Here is a 16,519-nt window from a genome sequence, read left to right as displayed (position 1 = left end):
AGCAAAACTCAACAGGGGAATGAAACTGGTGAAATATTCATGAGCGAGAGACAGGAGAGCAGAAAGGAAAGAGACAAAGAGTCAGACCCAGTGCAGCTCTGCTTGAGCGTGCGTGTGTGAAACAGCAAGTATTAGCCCTAATAATAGGGTCTCCTAGCTAGGAGGCCTCATATCAAACCTGCTCTTTTATCTGCAGCGTCAGTTGAAGCCTGCAGTTAATTTCCATAGATAAGAGCACCCTACAGCAAGATATTTGCATACAAATGATGGGGTCCTGAAAGGTTGAGAGTATAAATAACCTTCTTTAGGTGGTTAAAGTGTGCACGTGTGTGTGTGTGTGTGTTGCCTGAACACAAGAAGAGCTCTCAGTAATTAGGAAAAATAAATTTTTGGAAGGGGCAAATATTGTGCAACCTACTTCTTTTACCACAGAATAGGAGACAGTTTTACTGGAAATTGATTACACATAATTACATGCTATCATGTGGTGCCCTCTTCTGGCTTCTTACAGTACTGCACAAAAAAGCCAGTTGTTCATTTTCGTCCATTTATCCAGTCAGGGTTTCACTCACATTCACACCTATAGCCAATTTTGAATCACCAGTTAACCTAAACCCACTAACTGTATGTTTTTGGATTGTGGGAGGAAGCTGGTGAGAACATGCAAACTTCACACAGAAAGGCCCCGGCCAGATCACATGTTGGATTTGAACCCAGGAGTAGTCATTCTTTCTAAATTCTCATTTATGCATTTATTTATTTTTAATGCATGTTGAGGGGCTTGAGAGGGTATTTATTTTCATATGTGGATACCAGTGGTGGCCATATTTCATAATTCAAATCTGCACATTAGAAAATGTCTCTATGTTTCCAGCAGGGGTCAACAAAAGCACACTACTTATGAAGAAAGAAATCACAAATGATAGTGTGCAAAAGCAGAAAAGCATGAGGTACAGAAAAGTCCTCAAATGGATAAATTGGAGTGTGTTACAGCAGTTTGAACAGAGCTGCTTACAAATGCCAAAGGGGTAAAACTTGGAGAATGGAAAGATTTTATTTTTAATTAAAACTCCAGATTCTTATTCTACATCAGTCACTTCATTGTTGGATATTAATTACTTGCTCAGTCACTCTTTCTGATTTATGTTCTCTTAAGCGTTAGTCAGAGTTTTTGACAATTTTATCTAAACCACCTTTTATCCATGAAGCCGTTAAAAATAATATGATTATAGTATTATAGTATTTGATGCCACACACTGACAGACCTGATGTACTGGTGGATGAGATAAATGTGAAGATAAATGTAAATAAGTTTTTGTTCATTAAGAGCTTAAATTTACACTGTGCCAAAATACAAGTCCTAATCGTGCATTTGCTGCTTTTTTGCTGTTCGCACAAAAACAGATGCAGAGCGAACTAAAAAATCCCCAAAAAAGTGTCTTTAATAGTAAATTCATTATATTTATCTTTTTTGGTTCAGAACAAATCATAAAAGATATTCGTATTTTTCACAAATCAAACAAGTAAAAACAAATGCGAATGAACGCATGGAAAAAAAAGTTGGTCAATACATACTCCCGCGATTTTCTGTGGAAACATGCCATTGTGTGTCTTGTGTCACAGATCCAATCACATAAACTGACTGAAACCTTACAGCAACATAGAAACAAAAACCAAAGGTGACGGTTGGCCTAATCCAGCTTGTCAACTGCAGTGATTTCTCTGCTCCACCCTGGCGTGGACTAAGGATGGAGGTGTTGCTGGTTTGACTGGTCTGTAGTTCAGTTAACAAAAGGCACACATGTAAAGGTGTTGTTTTAGCAGCAGTTTCAATCACTCTCTAACCCGCGCTCCACACACATTAAAGCCTCGCAGCACATGGTCTCATAAACGACCAGCCAAAGTTTAGATTAAAGCCTCACAGATGCTGCTGATTGACCGTAAACACTCCAGTAACCTCACAGGATTTTATCATATAAAATTAGGTTGAAGATTACAATGATATATGACTTAGTAAACACCAAGTATTACATTCTATATGCTTTATGAATTAAACTTTGTCATATATGCCTCATTTAGTTGGATTTAAAAGCAGCATGAGAAACTATCCTGGAATCCATTTGAAAAAGATGATTTAAAAATCTTTAAAATCTTGCATAGGCATTTTAAAAAAAACTTTATTTGTATGGTACGGAAAAAGTTGCAAAGGCTGCGCCAGATGCAGTACACCTGTGTGTGCTGCAGTGTGAAAAAGAAAGTGGTTGACAGTGCTCACTGAATACACCCACTCTGCTTTCCTAACATTTAAGAGCGTAAATAACGGACAGGTTCAGGTAAAACAAAAACAAAAAAAAAAACAGGAGGAAGTATTTGTGTCTGACGTAAAAGACAGGATGTCTGAAACAAACCAAAGAAACCAAACTGAGATTTTTGGCCATAATGAACAGCACCACATTTAGACAAAAACAAACTTAACAGTTGCACAAACACCTCATATCATCTGTGAAGCACGGTGGTGGAGGGATGATGATTTGGGCTTTTTTTTATGTAGCCACGGGACCTGGGGGCTTTACAGTCATTAAGCCGGTCTCTGCAAACCAAAGTATTCTAGAGTCAGAAGTGAGGCCATCTGCTCGATGGCTAATACTTGGCTGAAACAAGACAATGATCCCAAACACAGCAGCAAATCTACACCCTAATGGCTGGATAAAGGAGAATCAAGGAGTTTGAAATGCTGTAATTGGACCTTCAGAGAGCTGAGCAAAAAAAATACCTGTAACATTGTAAAGAAGAGTGGGCCAAAATGCCTCCACACCAATGTGAGAGACTAATAAAGTCATGCAGGAAACCATCACTTCAATTTATTGCTACAGAAGGTGCTTCTACAACCTGTTAAATCACAGCACTGCACTAACACCCGTTACAACTTATATATAGTGATTAAAAATCTAGAAAAGTCTATAATACATTGATAAATCTGGCTGTATTCAGAAAAGGTGAGTACATAAAGCAAACAAAATAAGATGAAATTTTGTATCAAGAAATCACAAATGCAGCTAGTAGGTCATGGCCAGATTTTAAAGCAGGATCTGGTTTTTTTTAGCAAAAGAGTGTTTAAGAATCTTTAACCTTTCACTGAGAAGCCAAGTTTAATGTCAGCATGTTGAAGAGCAGTTATAAAAACCATTAAGAATTGGTATAGCTAGATGTTGGAAACATTTCCGTGTAAGTGTCAGACTCTGTGTCACAACAAATATTTCCAAATATCACACGAACATGAAATTTATCTAGGAGTGTCATCACTATCATTTATTCCTGTTTGTTACCTCCCCCTGGGCTAAAAGTCTTGGCCCTTGTTCAAGTGAAACCTCCTTCTCCTGCTCTCTGTCCAGGCATGACGTTACCCTTTTTTTCCTGGTTGACTTGTCACTTGCCGCCAACCCCCATCGCCTTTTTTTGGGGAGTTCATGACTTACTTTTCACTAACACGACGAGCCTCAGTGACTCGTGCATGAACCAGAATGCAGAAAAAGACCCTTCTCGTCTCCCCCCATGAATATCAGCCACTTTGCATTTACAGAGTTAAACAGGGGATAGAGGAGAGAACAGATGGGTTTCAGTGCAACAGCTAGTTGACGGCATGAAGGCAGTGGTAAACGCCAAGCAGCAACGGTTGGCTTGAAGACAACAGAAACTCAAGCAGGTACATACATGCCCCACTGAGATCCTGCTCGCTGTGTCACCACAGAGGAGTCAAATATGAGACTGTATGTGCATGCATGTGTGAATGTGTTGTTATAAATGGATTATCCCTGACTGAAACGTCTCCTAATATCACTGGCTCTCTGCTGCTCTGCTAACACCATCTCGTTCATCAATCACGGTACGAACAGATGCAGCTGAAGAGCTTTTATTTTCACTTCCTGCGTGTAACATCAGTCCCCACTGTTGTCCATATATTCTCCCAGGCTTATTATTTTAGCCATAAACATGGAAGATCTCTTTGGAGTCCTATGACTGAAAAAAATAAAATACAAAACAAAACTCTTTATATTTTTTTATACATTTGATTTTAAAAGGGGCTGTTTAAATTGCAGCATAAATAAGGATCACGGTGAAATCAGAATTACAGTGAAACAGAGCGCAGGTCTGATGACGCTTTTGACCAGTGTTGCGACACCTCAACCAACATCTCGCCCTGTCAGTGAACTTAAACGGTACTACTGATATATGATTTTAGCCATTTATGTATGAAGGCTTCACTGTGTCATGCTGACAGTTGTGAAAGTGAAGAACAAACAATAACAGGTTGAGAGTCCATCGATGTCAGGGTTCCCACACATAGGCCCACATGCTTGAACCAGTCCACCAAAGGGACCAGTCCAGCCCCCTGGATTGCAAAGAAGTCACTGATTATGGCTTTTAAGACAATGATCTGCTATTTCTAATGCAGTAACGCTCAAATTACAACGTATGAATGTTTACATTGGAGAACCCCAACACTGGATTGTACAGTGATCTTAACAGTTTATAAATTCAGATGCACTACAAAGTAAGACATAATACATGTGTCAAAAATTAAAGCTGAAATGCAGAAGCAGCGTTGGAGTCTTTTTGATTTTATATGACGGTAAGTAGCACCAAGGTGCTGTTAATCAAATGCATTGGATTAATTGGTTTTCAGCAAGTGAAGTGTGTTCAGGTGCATTCAGGTGCATGTTAACACGATGCTAAGTAGGAAAAGACATCAGCATTGACCTCAGAGATGCAATTGTGACTTTCCATCAATCCAGGAAGAATTATGAGGCCATTTCCAAGCAATTTAAAGTCCATCTGTTATGCATGCCCTCAGTGTCTTTCCTCATTCATCATCTTATTATTCTCTTGTCACCCGCATTAACCTGCTGTCTCACTTCTCTGATTAGGTAATGATTGGGTGATCAAGGCTCACAGGACACATAAAAACAAACAGTTACTGGCAGTCCTGTTTCAGGCTTTTTTGCTTATAGAAAATGGAAAAAAATCTAAGAGCTACATCTCACACTCTGCTAGTCTCAGTTAGCATGTTAAATGTTAAAGTTCATGACAGCGCATTTAGAAAAAGACTGAACAAGTATGGTTTGTTTGGAAGGGTTGCATGTAGAAAGTCTTTTCTCTGGCAGTGTGATTTATTCCATCTGGTCTTCTGAAACAATTCCCTTTGGACAGATAAAGGGCTCTTGTACCAACTTTCAGGCATGGTGGTGGTTATGATTCGGGCCTGTTTTGCAGCACAGTTACTGGGCAATCTTACAGTCTTTGAATGAATCGTGCACTCCTCTGTATACCAAAGTATTCTAGAGTCAAGTCTGATGGCTAAAGCTTGACTGAAATCGAGTCATGAAACAGACCTCAACCTGACTGAAACGCTGTAGCAGGACCTTCGGAGAGCTGTGCATAAGTGAACCCCAAAGAAATGAAGCAATGTTGTAAGGAAGAGGGGGCCAAAGTCCTCCACAGTTATGCAAGACTCAAAACGTTATACAGAAAACAATTGATCCAAGTTATTGCTGCTAAAGATGGCTCTAAAATAGAATAGAATATATTAGAAAAGCCCTCTATTTGCATTGTGCATTTGTTTTACATGCACAATGCAAATAGAGGATGGGTGCTCCACACTAACTGTGCCAGAATAAAATATAAATCATAGAAAGCAGGAATAGATAACAAACAGGAGAAATATATACAATCAAAAGAGGCCCATACTAGAGAACATAAAAGATGCCGAATCAGTGTTTTTCACACACTGTGTCTGCATTTTGGCTTTGTTTGTGATACATAAATAATGGCATAATGTGATATATCATGTGCTGCTGTTTGTCTCAGGTTATATTTACCTAATTTTGAGAACTGCTAGCGCCCAGTTGATATTTTATCATGGCTATGAGAGAGGGTTTACTTTTGTTTTACCATGACTGCAAGTCCCCTGTGTCGTTTGTAAACCTTAATGTGCATGCAGAGAGAACAGGCTGACTGAATGTGGGAAAACTGATCCTGCATTATATGCTTACATTGTACACTTCATTACATTTTCAGTATTTGAACAGTAGTTTTTAAATTTCGGTTTACCTGCCACTAGCTAGGTTGTATGTGACCTATGAACTAAAATTAGCTTGATGCATTTTAGCAAAACATGAAGCAAAATCCATAATTACTGTCAGTGTGAGCCTGTTGTTCTTTTACTAAATGAATTTTCCAGAAAACATTTTAGATGCTGCTTCAGTTTCCTGCTTCCTCTTAAGGCACATTTCAGGTTTGGCAGCTAATCTCGTCTGAAAGGATTCCTGTCTGCTGAGTGTCTCACACAGGTCGGTTAGTGTGGGGGTGAGCATAAATGTGTACCTAAATGCGAGCGACAGATCTCAGAGCACGTACATAATGTGCAAGAACATATAGCCAGTGCTTTGATGGAAAGTAACCCAGGAAATGTACTGCAATATGCTTAGTCATGCACACTTCTGAGATTTTTCTTTCATAATTGATTAAAGTAATCTGCTTCCTACAGTATGGCTCCTCTTTTGCTTGACCGAAGGTAATAATTATTTTGCAGATTAAAACCTTTTCCACTCTGGAGACCACAAATACTGTGTTAAATCTATTGTAAAAACATAACCAGCACCTTCTTCTACTCTGAAGCGGCCCTCACAAAGTTGTCCTCACATTTTTGCAGCAGTTACCAAAATCTGATTTTTAAGTGGAAATGACTAACATTGGCCAAAGTTTTTTGTAAGTAAAAGTTATTTCATCAATAAATTATTCTTCTGCTAATTAATAGCTAAAAGCTAAAATAACACTGCTTTTGCTGCCTGTAACAATAATATGCTGTTTTTGCATTGCTAATGGCAAAATAGAATAGTGTTTTGGACATTGCAGTTGCATTCATTTGTAACATACACTAACTAGCCACTTTATTAAGGACATTTTTAATCACTTGTTAATGCAAATATCAGCCAATCACATGGCAGCAGATCAGTGGAGCTCAAGGCATAAGACAGGCTCAAGATCACCAGTCAAAGGTGATTTGTGAGTTTGAATGTGCCATGGTTGTTGATCTATTTCAGAAACTGCTGATCTACTGGGATTTTCCTGCACAACATCTCAGGTTTACAGAAAACAACCCAGAAAAGAAAAAAAATCCAGAAGACAATCCCTTGTTGTTGTCAAAGGCTAGAGTTAGGACAGTTGCCAGACTGCATAGACGTGTTTGATAGCAACAGTAGCTCAAAATATCACTCATTACAACCAAGGTATGCAGAAGAGCACAAGAGCTGAACAGGTTGAACATTGAAGCAGATAGTCTGCAGCAGAAAACCACACCATGTGCCACTCCTCTCAGCTAAGAGCAGGAAACTGAGGATGCAACGCTCACAGGCTCACCAAAACAAAAAGGAGAGAACTATACGGCATTCGGATGGACGGTCTGAATGTAGCATAAACAACATCAAAGCTTCGATCTACCCTGCCTTATATCAGCGGTTCGGGCTGCTGCTGGTGTAGGAGATATTTTCTTGGCACACTTTGTGCCCCTTAATATCAATTTAGCAGCATTTAAATGGCACAACCCACGTAGCCATTGTTGATGATCACGTACAGCCTTTTTTGACCAGATGTACCCATCTGATGATTGCTTCCAACGAGATAATGAACAGTCTCAATCCAATAGAGCTCCTTTGGGATGTGGTGGATCTGGAGATTTGCATAGCTGACAAATCTGCAGCTGCTGTGTGGTTCTATCATGTTAATCTGGATCAAAAAGCAGTTCTGAAGACAAAAGGAAGGACGAAAGACAAAGAAGTGCAAATTAGAAGCACTTTACAACATTTTGACATCTTAAATTACTTGTTATTTGTGGCAGTCTATAAAGATATACTACACTGATATAATGAAGGGAGATGAGATTAGATGGGAATACTGGCATTTTTCAGTGAGCCAGGTCTTTTTGGCTCAGCTCAGTATTAAGACGTCCTGCATTTAGTGCCATATCTGTTTTTTACAAGTCAGTCAACTTTAGCGATGCTCAAACTATTCAGTGTAGTTGCACCTAACTGTTTGTGTGTTATTCATAATAACTGCATTTTTGCATTATGTTTGATATGCGTGTGTTCTGTACACATTCGGCCCCTTTTACCCAGTTCTTGAGCCTTCACTTGAGATCATGTGAGTGGTTTCATAGCAGGGACATTAACTCAGTATTCAGTCAGTTCATGGTGTGCACTTGGAGGGCCAGTTGCTGAAAAGGTACACAAAATAAATGATAGCTATAAGAGAAAGTGGAAAAGAAGCAGACTGGCTTGTAACTGACACATTTGCTACCTTTATTAGCCTGACAATTACAGAATGATTGAAATCAGCGCCGTCTTGACCAGTTACAATACAAAAAGAATCTGCATTTCGTTCATATTTATATGTGCTCTGATTTTTTTATTTTTTTTTTAAAAAGGAAAGTCACTGGCCGTGATTGCTGCTTGTGCAGGTGAAGTAAAATCAATCACAGCAGAAACAAAACTGGACTGGGCAGAATGGGAGGTTGAACTAGGTGACAAGTGGCAGAGCTTGTTTGGCAGTCTCTCACGCTTTCTTCAACAATAACCGCCTTCACTGAAGTCAACAGGCCAGTCCCATCTATGCACGTCTTCCCCATAGAGCAAAATAATCCTCGCATTGTTGTTTGTGCGTTTCTGTAGGCACCTGTAAGTCACAAGACTGCGATGAGTAAGGTTAAAGTGTTATCAAGACGAACAAAAAAGACTTTGTTTGGTTGGACTGAACCTCATGCTTTAAATTTGACATAATAAGACAGATTCACATCCAGCTGGACAAACTGAGACAAAAAAAATTTGCACCTAACCTTCAAGATAAGATCAAGACATTTTCACTGAGAGCTTATCTGATCAGGATTTTAGATCAGCAGAAAATGATAATCGAACTCACTTCTTAACTAAAAATGTTCTCAAAAAGTGCAAAGCCTGACAACAGAGAAAAAAGCAGTTTTGGACAGGATAATATCTGAAAACACTAAACTGAAAAGGGGATTTCTTTATCTTTTCAGTGGGTGAATTTTAAGATTTCATCTTATCTCAAGAGTAACGCCTGCTCTGCTCATGGAATACATGTCTGTGTATGTTTTAAGTGGAGTTGGGAACATTTCCTGTACATGTTGTTAAAGCAGCACGCTGCCGAGGTTCGGATCACACAGGAATGCTGCGACTTCTGTTTACCAGCATTCCTCAAACAGCCAACGTTAACTGTACTCAGCTGTTTATAAAGGCCTTACACTACAGTCAATACAAAACTGTTGCAAGTTGTCACTTTTTATGGGATAAACAAGCATCAAAAAGAAATGGAAGCAGAGGCTGCAGAGAGCAGATACTGTTGATGCTACTGATTTTGCAGCTGTTCACAGATTATCACCTCACCTTGACAACTGTCATTGTTCCTCATATTTTATAGATAAAGCCTGTTAATTGAGCTGACGGACGTTTGACTCTTGAGCTGTGCAGCTGTCTTGCACAACAATTCTTCTTTAATATCCCAGAAAATATTTTCACTCTATCATGAAAAAAATCATTATGTAAGTCTCATAATTTCCATATTCCAATTATAGTTATATAATAGACATGGATATAATGTGTAGACTCTCAGCTTTCATTTGAGGGTTTCCATATTGAAACTGGATGAAGGGTTTATGAGTTTCAGATACTTAATATGTGCCACCCAGTTTTTAAAGGAACCAAAAAGTAACTGGACAGTTAACTCGAAGGTTATTTCATGGGCAGGTGTCGACAATTCCTTCATTATGTCACTGTCAATTAGGCAGATAAAAGGCCTGGGGTTTATTTGAGGTGTGGTGCTTGCATTTGAAAGATTTTTCTCTTAAAAGACAACATGCAGTCAAAGGATTCTTGATTCAGGTGAAACAAGACATCCTTAAGTTGCGAAAACATAAAAAACCCAGCTGAGAAAATGCTGCAATAGAAGGAGTGGCAAAATCTACAGTTTGGTACATCCTGAGAAGGAAAAGAAAAAGCACTGGGGAACTCAGCAAAGCAAAAAGACCTGGACGTCCACAGAAGACAACAGCGGTGGATGATCACAGAATCATTTCCACCTGAACAATAGCCAACCATGAACAACCCTCTGCAGGGGTCTACCAAATCTACCATAAAGAGAAGACTGCATGAAAGTAAATACAGAGGGCTCACCCACAAGGTGAAAGTCACTCATAAGCTTGAAGTATAAAAAGGCTAGATTAGACTTTGCTAAAAAAAAACCAAAAAAACAAAAAACAAACAACCTCTAAAAGAGCCAGGACAGGTCCTGAAAAACAATCCAGAAGGATGGCATATATGGAGAAGGCGTGGAACAGCTCGCGATCCAAAGCATACGACATCATCTGTTAAACAGGGCGGAGGCAGTGTGATGGTTTGGGCATGCATGGCTGACAGTGGCACTGAGACACAAATGTTTATTGATGATGTGACTCTGGACAGAAGCAGCCAAATGAATTCTGAGGTGTTCAGAGACATACTGTTTACTCATTGATTGGGATGCGTTTCATAAGACAGATGGACAGTGACCAAAAACATACAGCCAAAGCAACCAAGAAGTTAATTAAAGCAAAGAAGTGGAATATTCTCCAATGGCTGAGTCAGTCACCAAATCTTAACCCAACTGAACATGCATTTCACTCTGAACTTCAGACAGAAAGGCCCACAAACAAACAGCAACTGAAATCTGCTGCAGTAAAGGCAAAGCATTAAAAAGGAGGAAACCCAGCATCTGGTGACGTCCATGAGTTCAAGACTTCAGGTTGTCATTGCCAGCAAAGGATTTGCAACCAAGCATTAGAAATGAATATTTTATTTTCAGTTAATTAATTTGTCCAGTTACTTTTGAGGCCCTGAAGTAAAAAAGGCTTGTGTTAAAAATGCTTTAGTTGCTCACATTTTTATGCAACCTTTTTGTTCAGCCCACTGAATTAAAGCTGAAAGTCTGAATGTTCAACTGCATCTGAGTTGTTTCATTTAAAATTCATTCATATTCATGTGTGCTGTGTCTGCATGAATTAAATTAACTGTTATTATTTCTATTTATAGCATAACTTACTTTTTTATTCTTATTTTTATATATTCATTAAGTGTGGTCAACTTAATTTCATTGTATATTTCTTTATAATGACAATAAAGAATCTTGAATCTTATATCTGGATGCTTCATAATGTTGTAAATGCAATTTTAGATCGATAAAAATCAGGATTTGGCTTCAGTTTTTATTGTTTAGTAATTATTTAAAGCAGCTATCTGTGGTGGTAGTGGGCTTGTGTTATTGCATTGCTTTTCAGCACAGGATTAAATGCAGTTATATACAGTTCGTCTGTGAGATATGGGAGATGGTTCACCTCTGACAACCCAGGAGGTCTTTGGACTTCAGACAAACTGTACAGCTCCACATGTTTGATTTAGCAGTTTTATGCAAAAAAAAAAAAAGATTTTTGTCTCGCTGGCTGGAATCAAACCAGCAACCTTTCACTTGCCAAGTGACTACACTAACCACTACACACTGGAGGAACCTTAAACAGACAAATTTATCCAAATTCCTGAAGATGTCACTGTGCTATTTTCAGTCACTCTGAAAGAAACTGAGATGATCTGGAAAAGAAAAAAAAAAGAGATAATCTCTCCAAATCCATGCGTGCAAATCTTGTAAAGACAAACACACTCAAAGCTGCAACTGCTGATAACAGAGCTTCTATAAACAGATTACATGAAGTGTCCTTATGATTTTTTAACAAATATTTTTGTTACTTTGGATTACTCAGATTAGTCTGATAAAATCAAAGTTAAAGGGCAATAAAGTTGGCAAAAGTGAAGGGATCTGATTGAGGTCTGTAACAGCTATACATAATGTATGTGTATATCAAAGCAATCTTTATATATATATGTTTATATGTATATAATATATAAAATATGCATATTGATCAAACTCCTCTCATGACAAGTATAGCTCAGTTAAGTGCTCTGCATTCAGATGTTATTAAGAAAAAGGGTCTCTTCAGCAGGTCAAAATGGTCATTAATATCTGCAGCTCGGGGCTAAAACATCCGCAGTGTTGTGAAGCAAAACACAGACACAAACACATCATCAAGAATCCCAGAATCCCATAACACCCGGAAAAAACACCGGCTCCTTTCCCTCTTTCTGTGTGTGTGTGTGTTTTTAGTATTAGTGCAAGTGTTTTAGTTGCCGTGAAGCAGCATGCGGGTCTGCTGTGCCCTCAGTCCTCATGGCTGTTTTTACTGTAATCAGTTGGAAACATCGTGATACCATCTAACCCCGACCTCAGCATAAAAGATTACTGTTTCCATCAGACTCTCCAACTGTCCTTCACTTAAAGCTCCTAAATCAAGAACTCATTGAATAATGACTGATTGCAGTTTTATAGGCATGGTGACCATCCCACAATGTCAATATAACATTTGGAGGTCAAACTAATCTGTTGCCAGTTTAATACATGTAAATAGATTTACGCGGCTCGCATCACTTTCCGTGCTGAAAAGCTCTGTGTACGCATACGTCCGTTAACATTTAGCCAGCAAAAATGATAATGATCTTCAGACACATTACAACACTGTTTCATTGTTCGCAAAGGGTCGCCCACCTGTTTAACCAATAATAACACCCTCTACCGTAGGACCTCACTACAGTTAGAAATGCCGCCTGCTCAGACAAGTACTCACATGCTGGACAAACGGGGTAAAGATTTGCATCTGATTTCCATCCCAGTTATGTGCCTGGAGTGTGCTAGGATAGCGTTAAACACCAACCGACTACGAAGATGAGAGGCATGACAGGGGAGGAAGATGGAAAAAGTGGTTGGTGAACGGTGGGCACATTGTCAGGCAGGTGATACGAGCGTGCTGACAAGTTGAAGTCGTTGGAAACTGTTGGAGAACTGCACCAAAAAATAAACTAAAGGTGCATTTAGGCCGTCTGTCTTTTTTTTCCTACTCTTTCTATGTTTCTGTCTCTCCCAAACACTCATGACGTCATCACTTTGCCTCAGGCTGTTGAACAACTACAAGGAGACTGGCCTGGATGTGGGTTCTATGGAAGCTCTTTTCTGCAAAAAGTTATTAAAAAATAAATAAATAAAATTGACTCAAACAGTTTGTAATCAAAATAAGAAAGCCAGTCAAAATTAGGGCACTATACTTCTTCATTTTTAGGCACATGAATATAAAGTCATAATTATGAGAAAATGTCATTAGATCATCAAGCCATTAAAATTCATTAATATGGGATTGTACCATATTTTATGGGACACAAAGCCATAAATATGATATCTAAGCCGTTAGAACTTCACATCCTGAGCCCCTATCCTGGTATGGCGACATTCCTTTTTGGCTTTCCTGCAATTTCTACTTCATTCTGCTTAATAAGTGTAAAATAAGCCCCCTGTGCCCATGTGAGGACAATAAAAATATTTCTGTTCAAATTTAGTGCTCAGTTTTTGTGCTAGTCCAAATAGGAGAAATTTGAAATTCTTCCCCAGTATTTCATAAGAAGTCATAATTATGAGACGCAAAGTCATGATTGCGGTTATTTGGGTGACGAGACTCTAAGAAGCTACATGTAGGGCAAAGAGTGTGCTCGTGTTGACCAATATGAGACTAATGCAGGGAGGTAGTCTGAGTCTGGGATTGTGATAAAGCTTCTATCCAGGACATTTATATTGTCTTTTTAATACAATTGTTCTGATGCTGAAGCCTTTGTACACTTTTGTATTCACTTTCAGAGCTGCATCCATAGACGGGCACATTTCTTTATGAACTACACATTTCTATATTCAATTCAATTCAATTCAATTTTATTTATATAGCGCCAAATCACAACAAAAGTCGCCTCAAGGCACTTCATAGGTACAGAGAAAAACCCAACAATCATATGACCCCCTATGAGCAGCACTTTGGCGACAGTGGGAAGGAAAAACTCCCTTTTAACAGGAAGAAACCTCCGGCAGAACCAGGCTCAGGGAGGGGCGGGGCCATCTGCTGCGACCCGTTGGGGTGAGAGAAGGAAGACAGGATAAAGACATGCTGTGGAAGAGAGACAGAGGTTAATAACAGATATGATTCAATGCAGAGAGGTCTGTTAATACATAGTGAGTGAGAAAGGTGACTGGAAAGGAAAAACTCAATGCATCATGGGAATCCCCAGCCTGAAAACTGAAGGCTCTGCCTCCCATTCTACTCTTAAATACTCTAGGAACAACAAGTAGGCCTGCAGAGCGAGAGCGAAGTGCTCTAATAGGGTGATATGGTACTACAAGGTCATTAAGATAAGATGGGGCCTGATTATTTAAGACCTTGTATGTGAGGAGCAGGATTTAAGGAGGAGCAGGAATTCTGGATTTAACAGGAAGCCAATGAAGGGAAGCCAAAACAGGAGAAAAATGCTCTATATGAGAGACAATGTGAGCTGACCAGGGTTAAAATCTGGGACATTTTCTCTAAACGTGAGACAAGGAGACACCTGGTCACCCGAATCATACGCTTAAAAAATGTTTTCAGTATTATAACATATTACAGCGCTGTGCAAAGATCTTGAGTCAGCCCTCGTTTCTTTACACTAGTAAACCCCCACAATACACGTACGTACAAACAGGCCTGTGCTACCATGATCATAGTATGATGCTATGATACATTATATTGTGACACAGCGTTTCATACTATTACATTTCATTCGCTGCTCAGTTGAGCTGTGAAGTGCACAAATATATACAATCGGGGGCTCTTTATAAAATATTTGTATGTGCTGTACAGATGTTGGCGCTCACGGTGCCCTAGGCAGTGTTTATGCAAAATCTCATCAAGAGTGTTCCACTTGCCTAGGAAGCGATAGGGAACATACAAAGAGAGATAGATGCCCTACAATCATTACAGTTTGATGTTGTTAGGAAAACTGGAAATAGACATAGTGATTCAGTTAAACATGTGCTAACATACATGGAAATACAGTACACACAAAATAAAAACAGAGTTTGTTCAATTCTAAGAGAGTTTGACTGTCTGTATTTGGTGCGACCACTTTTATTCTTTAACACAGCCTGAACTCTCATAGGCAAGTTTTCTTCTCATGTCTTTAAGCAGTCTTCAGGAATAGTTTTCCAGGCTTCCTGAAGGATGTTCAAAAGCTCTTGTCCAGCTGTTGGCTGCTTTTTAATCTGTTCCTTGTCATTTATTTTCTTACGTTTACGACAAGAGTAGGAGTAACGAATCCTGTCCTCTCGGCTCCAAAAAAGCAGAAATTATTCCTGAAAAACATCTGACATCTTCAGTTTTTTACTTCAATGCATAAACACCAATGCATAACGCTGAGTCCTGGATCATTGTCATGCTGCAAAATGAAGCCATTACCAATCGAATTGAAATATGGCTATACCTTTCTGTGTTTATAATTCCATCGGTTTTTACAAGATCCACAACACCACTGGCTGAAATGAGGCCCAAACCAATAAAGAGCTTCCACAGTGTTTTACAGATGGCTGTAGACAATCCTCTACAGCCTCTCTGCTGACCCCTATTCATACTGATGACAATTTGAACCAATAGTGTCAAACTCACTCCATAAGGTGCTTATTTTCAGTCCAGTTCTTGTGTAATTTGACATACCTCAGCCTCTCCCTGTTTCCCTTTCTTAAGAATGACTTCTTGGCAGCCACCCTTTCACTGAGAACATTACTGTTGAGGCCTTCAGGTCCTGCATCAGGTCTTTGTTTTTTTGTTTGTTTTTTAATATTTCTTAAGGACTTTCAGATACTGTTCATCTGCTGTAGATCATTTTTAGGCCTACCTTCCCTGCTTGTCCAGTTTCTTCAATTTTTTAAGGATACACAAGTTTGCAGCTGTTTAGGAATCACCTTGTTGATGGAAAAATACAATTTTATGCCAGTTTAACTGGAAATTCTACTAAAGAAAATGAAACAAATTGTGAGACAGGCTGCTAGTAACAAAGCGTATGAAGATATAATTCAAAATTGCTTCTTTGCTAAATTCTCTGTTATGTGTCGACACAACACTGGTTCATCCCTTAGGTTAGGTGTCTTTTTATGCTTGAATGACCTATAGGTCAGTGTAAAGTGACTCAACAAACAAAAAAAAACACTTCTCTGAAAATGGTCAGGTATGTCCAAGGAAAACCTTTAAAAGACCTTCACAAAGCCTGGAGAACTGTTGCTCAAGCCCACTACATAAAAATCACAAGAAAGTTTGGGTCCTTGGAAGCAAAATACAAAGACATGAGGGGTGGCTGAACAATTTTGAATGGAAATATGCATCACTTGGAGGTTTACACTTCATTTGAAGCAAAAAACTGAAGACATCAGATGTTTTTCAAGAATAAGTTCTGCTTTATTTGGAGGCGGGAGGACAGGATTTGTTACTCCTGCTCTTGTTGTAAACATAAGAAAATAAATGCACCAT

This window comes from Haplochromis burtoni, unplaced genomic scaffold (genome assembly GCF_018398535.1).
Source record: "Haplochromis burtoni strain Fernald_Lab_line unplaced genomic scaffold, NCSU_Asbu1 Contig_16, whole genome shotgun sequence".
NCBI classification, from domain to species: Eukaryota; Metazoa; Chordata; class Actinopteri; order Cichliformes; family Cichlidae; genus Haplochromis; species Haplochromis burtoni.
The sequence above is the reverse complement of the archived record's forward strand: the minus strand, read 5'-3'. Positions refer to the sequence as shown.